We start from the raw sequence: 8,611 nt of genomic DNA, 5'->3' as shown, positions 1-8,611 counted from the left end.
TGAGGATGTGTAGCTCTGGAGTGGCTCTTTCCTATGAGGATATATAGCTCTGGAGTGACTCTTTCTAATGAGGATGTGTAGCTCGGGAGTGACTCTTTCCGATGAGGATGTGTAGCTCTGGAGTGACTCTTTCCTATGTGGAGTCTATCTGTGGGGTGATAAGTAAAAAGGAATTACCCTCAGTGAATGAGTGAGAGAGGCTGTGTGCCACCATGGAGAGTTGCTAACATCATTACCCTTCCTTCCTTCACCATTGCAGATGTGAAGAAGTTGACTGATCTAAAGGAAGAGGGGAACCAACACTAGCAAGAACAGAAGTCTTTCCATTAGATGCCTTAAGCTTTGTGACCCTCTAATAGATACCAAGTGCTTTTTCCAGCCCAAAGGGCATAATGCATTTGGATTCCTCTGTCCCTCAGTGAATGGGTCTCTTATATCCCAGGTGTAGATGGCAGCTGCGCTTCCTTTGCTCTAGGCAAAGAGCCAGAACTGGAATTCACCCCTACGTTCCTCTGGGTTTGTGTGATGAGTCACTTGCTCAGACCAAAGCCATCTGTCATAGCTGCAGGGAAACTCTTTGATCTGCTGCACAGGGAAGCCTTGTTTAGTAAGTGGCAGTGATGAAATCTTCTGTTTCACATGTGAATGTAGGTCCCACTGCAGCAGCAGCCATGTCTGTTATAACAACTCTAGGAACCATTTTTTCACCTCTTGCTTCTGAGCTGGTTTTGGGCTTCATGTGTAGAACTCTTCAGGTGGGAACTAAACTACCCCAAAGTATTCCCTTGCTCTCCTGTGCATCTTCCCCATAATATTAGTCTTGGCTCTACCTCAAGTTTCAGCCTGCAGCTATACCATGCATCCAATAGAACTGTTAATCTTCTGTTTAGGGGTGGCTGAACCTTAGCTATACTGGGGAGCACAGGTAAGGTTCTGTCTTCCAGTAACGCTGAGTGGAAGCCCAGCGTTTGAGCCACAAAGATGCAGGTAAAACACAAATAAATTGGAAAGACTATGAATGTTTGAATGAGAAGATCTCCTAAGGTCAGTAGAGCTCTTGTTACTGCAGGGTCTCCAGGACCTGAACGCTGTTACTTTTTGGTTGCTGGAACTAGTCTGTTCACCACAGGATGCTGGAGGGGCCTCAGTACTCCATTTCTGGAGCCTAGTGTTAGATTTCTTGAGGCAGAAATGTTGGCACAACATCAGATCAAGAAAAATCAAAGCAAGTTCTAGTATATGATGTCTGAAGCCAAGCAAGGTTTAACAGAATCTCTTTGGAATAATTTTTGTGTATCTAATTAATCTCTTTTAAAGGAAACAACCAACCCTAGGAGTTGACAGCATAGGAGTGTAGAGCACACAGCACTTCAAATGCTCTTGCTGCTTCTCAGTGGGGTCTCTTGGCTGCTCCTCACCCTGTGTGAAAAGCTCTTTCTTACAGAAGAAAGCAAAAGTAAGCTATGAGGGAAGTGGTGTGGAGTGGAGATGTCCTGAAAACATGAGCTGGACTGTTGTTTTATGCAGCAGAAAACACACTCTTGGAAACGTTTGATCTGGCAAAAATGGGATGTCCTAAGTGAAAGGGCGGTGTGGGATGTTGCTTTGCTTTGAGCTGGGGATGGGATCATGTGCCCACCAGAGATCTCTTCAAACTTAAATTATTATTTAGCTTTGTAGGATTTTGTTCTTTGTGGGTTTCCCTACCTGGAGGGGAAAACGAGAGCACATCTCGAATGAGGATATCAGCTTTCAGGCTTTAAGAAAAAAGCCTGAGATCCACTCTGGTTTCTTGCAGAGTGGCCTGCAGACCTTCAGATGGTGACTTGGGTGCTGTCAAGTGCTTTAGTTATATTTCTAATGTGTAAGCTAATGCTATCAAGCCTGATAACTTGTCACTGAATTGAAGTATCTCTTTTGAAGTTGGATTTTGTTCTAAATCTTCAAATCACTCTCTTGTTGTGCTGTCTTGTTGTTTGAAATCAAAGCTGCTCAGGTTTTGTTGTCCCCCCTCACCATCTCTTTCCCACCCCCAAAATGTTTGGATTAAAACCCTAAAAGTTTGCTGAACAAGAGTAACATCATTAAAAAGTCTCACCTGGGTTTGAACCCTTTCCAAGAACAGTGCAGCAGTTTGTATTACAAACATTTGCATTGTAAGTGGAGCCTGAAATGTCCTTAAATAACTTGTGCAGAAGTTGTTGGGTAGAAAGCTTTTCCTATACAGCCCTCATCTGCTCTTTTGGGGGATATTTAGGGAATGAAAGTGCAGTCTGTAAAGGCTGTATTGCAAGGGTGTGCCATCTGCTTGGGTTGAGAATATAGTTTAGTATGTTTGCATAAGCAAATGTTATTTTCTGCTGTGTGTACTTAGAGAAACACAGGATTTCAGGAACAGCCTTCATTACTTTATGCTTATGTTTTTCTTTGGGCATGGAAACAACTACTTCAGTGTGGTTTAAAACAAATGAACAATAGTTTAAAAGAGAGGAAGGCAAGGTGTAGGATATGTAACTCAATCCACATACAAAGTGTCACTGAGGTGAAGAACCTGGGAGACAAGAAAGGACCAGATGGTGGTGGTGTGACAGTAATCCCTGGAGTTATGGCTGTGAGCTTTGGGTGTCAGCAGATTTGGAAAGGTTCTAAACACTTTCGTTTCAAGGGTTGCCCTAACCCAGAGTTCCAGCTCCTGTGGGTTAGGAAGATGCTATTTATTAGAGAATAGTTTGTTTCTTAACTGGCTGGTCAAAAAAAAAGAACTTCTTTTCTTTTAATGTCTTCCTGAAGTCTGAGGCTGGTCAGGAACAGGCACCTCCTTCATCCAGTATGACAACTCCTGATTTTTCTTTCCGGTTGTCCTAGAGGCTCCCTAGTGACATTGGTTAGAGGACAAGATTTCAAAACCAGGAAAAGGTAAATATTAACATGCTTTGTATTTGTCTTCCATTTATGCTGTACGGATACTCTTGCAAACAAGTGAACTCCTGGGAATGACCATGGCAGACTATAAATCCACAAAGCATGTTTGCACAAAGTGGAACTTTGAAATGAAAAATATGAATCCTGGAACAATGACATTAATGTGGCTGAGGCTGTGCCTGACATACTGAGTCTGCTGCTTAGTTTATGCTGCTCTGGGTATTTAATACTGCTGGCAGAAATGCTGGAAGAAAACTGTGGGCCAAGGTTATTTGACAGATGGCTTTTGGCAATTAAGACCTACTGATGTTAGGGCACAAAGACAGAGAAAGGCTGAAAGAGAATGCTCCTTTGAGCTCCATTTGTTTTATTGTCAGACGGAAGTGGTGCTCTTATCTCATTAAACGGGCAGGAAGGAGGTTCTGTAGCACCTGTCGCTGTCTTGTATCTGTTCCTTCAGGGTCTCAGCTTCCCACTGTTGCGTTGTCAGTGGGAAGAGCAGCTGAGTTAGGCACTGACAACTACGTGCTTCATTCATGGCTTCAATTGCTGCAGCCCATCCAGCTGCATCCTACTTCACTTAATTTTGGGGTTTATGTAAGATGAAGCACCTCTTTCTTGTGCAACAGCAGCAATTCCGTGGCGTTTGTAGACGCACCCTGCACTGATACCTTCCATTGTAACTAGCAGCCTGTGTGTTTGCTTGCCAGATGCCTTCCCTGCCCACTAGCTTGGCTTGGTGCCTTCTGAGGTCCATACCCAAGTGCTGTCACAGTGTCGACTGATAATCCCCAGAGGTCCTGCAAGGAGTGGCGTGTGTGTAAGTGCGGCAGAGAACATGGCGGAACCCTGATGTGATTCGAAGGCTTTGCTTGGTGTGAGGTGGTGGAAAGGAATCCACAGGAAAGCTCTCAAAAAGCTTTGCTTGCAGCAGGAACTCTTGTTGCAACCTCCTGCCTGCCCTTAAATTCACATCCCCACAGTTTTAAACTGATGTGTAATCTCTGTGGGAAACGCAGACTTAATAAACAGTCCAAGGACTCTTTTGTGTCAACAAGAGTCCAGTTTGTTTTCCTTCACGTTTGCAGCCATGTTGGTCCTGTTCAGCTGTGTGAATTCAGGCCTGGCGCCTTCTGCCTGTTCCCATCTAGAGTATGGAATTCAAATATACTTCTTTTTATTTCTTTCCCTTCTTCCCCACCCCCCTATCTCCAGGGTAGTGATAGAACCAAAGTACAAATATTTGTCTTTCCTGGTCTAACATGTTTTTATATGGTGCTGAGAGCCCTCTCTTTATTCAGCTGTCTGACTGCTCTGGCCACCTTGAAATATAGAAAAAAGCTCAAGGTCACTCATCTGAGAAACAAAACTGCCATCAGCTTGGCTGGTGAAGAGAGGAGTCACACATGGCAGAGGTTTGGCAATGGGAAGGAATGTGAGGAGCAGAAGCCTCTGAAGCAGTCCTGCCCTTGCCTCAGTGCAAAAGGCAGCAGTATGGTTATTGCAGGCTGTCAAAGGAAGCATTTGGTGCATGAAATTGTTTCCCAAGAACCACCTCAAACCTAACTGCAGGTATCTGCAAGTGAACTGTTAGTATATTGAGGTGAAATTTCAGGTACTCTGGGATCTAGACCAGAGGTGGTCCTGCCTTCATGCAGCTGGATGCTGCCCCTGATAATATCAGGGCAAAGGAGCTCTAACTTCTGTTACAGGAAGCAAGTACAGAGTGCTGAACGCTGGAATGTTGCAGAGAAGTCGTGTATGGTGGTAGTATAGCATATACTAGTTTTCACGTGGGTAAGAAATGAGAGTAAGTGCATAGATTTTAACGAATATTGAGCCTTGAGAATCTTGCCTCCCTCCTCCTGGTAATCCTATTTCTTACTAGCAATAGTATAAGATAATGGAAATCGCAGAAAAGCTGAGTAAATGGTGTAGACAGTGTATGGTCAGCTCAGTTTGTGGAGAGAAGAAAACCAAATGAGTTTAATTGCAGGATCACAGCAGAGGGAAGGAACCTTCTCGCCCCTCTCAGGCTTCTCCTTGTCAAAGCTTTAATCACCAAATTCTTGTTGCCCTTCTCTGGGATAGATGGGAAACTTGTGTTTTTTAACTGAGGGTGGTCAAACACTACAACAGGTCTCCCAGAGAGGTTGTGGAGTCTCCATCCATGGAGAAACCACAGATGCCAAAACCCGACAGGGCAACAGGCTCTAGGTGACCCTGCTTGAACAGTGGCATTGGACTAGATGAGCTTCCAACCTCAGCCATTCCGGGATTCTGAGATTTACAGCAATGTCTTTTTGAGAGGTTGAGCCTTATACCATGGTGGGCACCAAACATGTTAGTGGCTTGGACCTTTGCCTTTTTAATGAAGAGATGCCACAGGGTCAGTGATAAATCCTTTCTTGTGTAGGCTGCAATATCTCCTGACACTGGCCTAGACGAAGAGCAGAAATCCCAGTCCTGAATATTTGCTCTGAGGCAGAAGTTGCTCTTTGATACCCCCAGGGAAATGCTGCAGCCCTTCTCTGGCATAAGGGTACAAGAGGCAGAGGTAAGCCATGCACTGGGTGTCCTCCAAGACTCATCCTGCACAAGCTTTGGTCATCAAGATGAAAGATTAGGCTAGATGGAGGTTTCATCTTGAGGAGGTCACTTCCCCGAATTTTATACCAACCTTGGGATCAAAGTTTATGTAATTGCATAAACAAAATTGCTTTGATGTCTGTTTGCAAAGACTGGAGCTTTGAGGAGTACCAGAGTTAAAAAAACAGGCGAGGGGCTCCAGGTGAGGTATCAGCAGAGCATGAAAGAGGAGGAGAGTGGGATGCTTGAGTGCTGCCCGGAAGAGAGACTACAGATCTGTCATTTGGGGAGCAGAGTATTGCTGGGCAACCGCTGGAATATGCACCCCAGGTAGTTGCATATGGGGCAGCTTCTCAGCCATTCAGTACTGGAGCAGGAAGGGGACAGAGCTGTGAGCTTCAGGCTTCATGACACCATCCCTCTTAACCTAATGTTTCTGAGGGTCATGCAGTACAAGCTATACAGGGAGCAGATCTCAGGCTTTGAATGTCTCAGTCACGGCCCCAAGTTAATCTCTGAGCATGTTGCTTGTGCCCTTCTGTCTCTTTTTGCACACTTGAGTCTCAGCATCTGTAAAATGGAGATGATGACTGCTGTGGGCAGATAGCATGTCATTGCAAAATCAAGAGGGCTTTCAGTAGCTGCATATTAACTATATGGGGGAAACTAAAACTCACAAAAGTCTTTGATTACCTGAGCAGGCTCTGAAAGCATCTGGAGTGGCAGTTGCCACAACGGCAGGGCTGCCTGAAAATAGATGGTCAGTCCTTAAACAGCATGAATTAATCTTGGTATTGCTTATTGTTAGTGAAGTAAACATCTGGATTCATAGCTTGGATTCATAGGGAGGTTTCTCCCTCTGTTCTCTCTTCCCTCCCCCCCCATCTTCCTTGAAAGAGACTTGGCTGCTTAGTTTAGTAAAGCATTTAATGTGGGAGAGCCTTAAGATCTCAAAAAAGAAATGCTCAGTGTGTAGAAAGGTTGATCCTGGAGGTCCCTTCCAACCTGGTATTCTATAATTCGGTGTATTCACCTATAGTTTAAGGAGAGAGAAGCAGCTATTGGTGTTTACAGCAGTTTGTAACTCCGTGCTCACAAGGGCAGTAGCTCTTGCTCAGGGACATTCCAGCTACGCTGCATGAGGAGCAGCAGCAGGAGGAGGCCTGAGAGGAGTAAGGCTTTGACTGGGTCCAGCTTGCAGAATTTTTCAGCTGTGTTATTGCATCCACAACCATGGTCTTCATCATCTTTCCTTTCACAGGAAATGAAAGTGCTAAATCTTTTGGCTAGATTCAACAATAGACATTAAGGCAAGCAGGAGGGTGTCAGGGTAAAAATGTATATGAACGGAGCACTAATGAGTCCCTGTATGAGCAGTTGAACTGCTGGGCTTGTCCAGGAAGTTCTTACAGAGGTGGCCTTGTCTCGGAAAAGATGGGGGCTCACACACTCTGCAGATTTGCCTTGGGCAGTTACAAAACTTTCACACCTGGAATACTGTGTCCAGTTCTGGGCTCCTCAGTACAACAATTGTATGGACTTTGTGGAGTGAGTCCAGTGCAGAGCCACAGATATGATTAAAGGGATGGAGCATCTCTCCTATGAGGCACTGCTCAGCCCGGGGAAGAGGGGATCTCATTAATATGTATAAATACCTGATGGAAGAAGGGGAAGCTGGGTTCTTCTCAGTGGGTGCCTGGGTAAGACTGACAGGACAAGGGGCAATAAGCTGAAACACAGGAAACTCCTGTCAATTCCACATGAACATTTTTATCTTCCTTCTTTTTTCCTAACTGTGAGGGCAGTCCAAAACTGGAACAGGTTGCTTGAGAGTCTCCGTCTGTGGAGATACCCAGAACCTGACTGAGCCCTGGGCAACTTTGTCTTGAGGAAGATGCAGTAAATTTACAAAAGGCAAGGATGGGATGCTTATGCCATGTTAGGTGCTGTGAGTTACTGTCTCCTGCAAGGGCAGGAATTGCTGTTTCAAAATGGATTCTTGATAGAGGCTCCCAAGGAAATTAGGCTCCAAGGCTTGCCTCTCCTCTTTGGATTTAAGGGCTTGTCTCATCCAGCAGTGAGCTACCTGTGAAGGCAGTTGCTCAGTGTATGCATAAGCTGGCATCTAGAGTAGTTGCCCTTCTGCTACCTTGCTAAGTCTGGATGTTTTTTCTACTTTTGCTGCTCTAGGAGGGCATACAGTTGAGATAGCTATGAAAAGTGTTTCAATGATCGAGTGAGAGACTGTTCTAATCTTTCAAGATGTGGTGGGCTTAAAATGTGTGTATCTTATCTACTTAATACGCTTTCATATCACATCATATCGTCAATACATCATCAGCCATCAGTGTCATCAACAGAGATGTACTGTCTCTTCTGATAAGTTATGCATTCTCATCCGCTGTTTTCTTGAGTCTCTCTGGAGAGAGAGCTGATGTTCAAATGGAAATGGAAGTGGTAGCATTGCCATTTGGTGCATACAGACTGCTTGCTTGCTTCTCAAAGCTAATAGTAATCTGAGGGTGCTCTGCTCCGCAGCTGTCCTACCTCTGCAACTGTGTGGTGGCCAGATAACATAAGGAGAAATTCCAGTTGCTGGTGCAGTGGGTTCCATTAAAATCCTTGCTCACAACCCAAAGCAGCCTTCCTTGTATTAGTTGAGGGCAGTCAGCAGTGTATTCTTGTTTTGTTAGGTGATGTGTGTATGGGTTATGGTCATCTCACTATCATTTATAGCAGAGCCACGTGCTAGCTGCTAACCTGCTTTTTCATTCCTAACTATAAGTGTTGGCTTCAGTCATCTTTGACTCTGTACTGTTGATTGAGTGCGGTACATGAGAGTCCAAGCAAGGAAATTCTCAGTTGTAGCCTTGGGTCTGTGTTTTGTATGTGTGTTTGCTTGCTTTTATAGCACAAGTTATTCAGATTGCTCCCATACGAGTAAGTGGATGTCTTACTACATCTGCTGCATCTGTCCATTGTGTCTTGTCTGGCAGTCACCTCTGACCTGGGGACAGGGCTGTGACTCTGGATTAGACCAGCAGCAGGGAGGCATTTCTGTAAATGACCTCTGGATCTGAATAACCAGCCCAGTGACAGT

This window comes from Nestor notabilis, unplaced genomic scaffold (assembly GCF_000696875.1).
Source record: "Nestor notabilis isolate BGI_N333 unplaced genomic scaffold, ASM69687v1 scaffold12551, whole genome shotgun sequence".
Classification (NCBI taxonomy): Eukaryota; Metazoa; Chordata; class Aves; order Psittaciformes; family Psittacidae; genus Nestor; species Nestor notabilis.
This window is presented reverse-complemented; position numbering follows the sequence as displayed.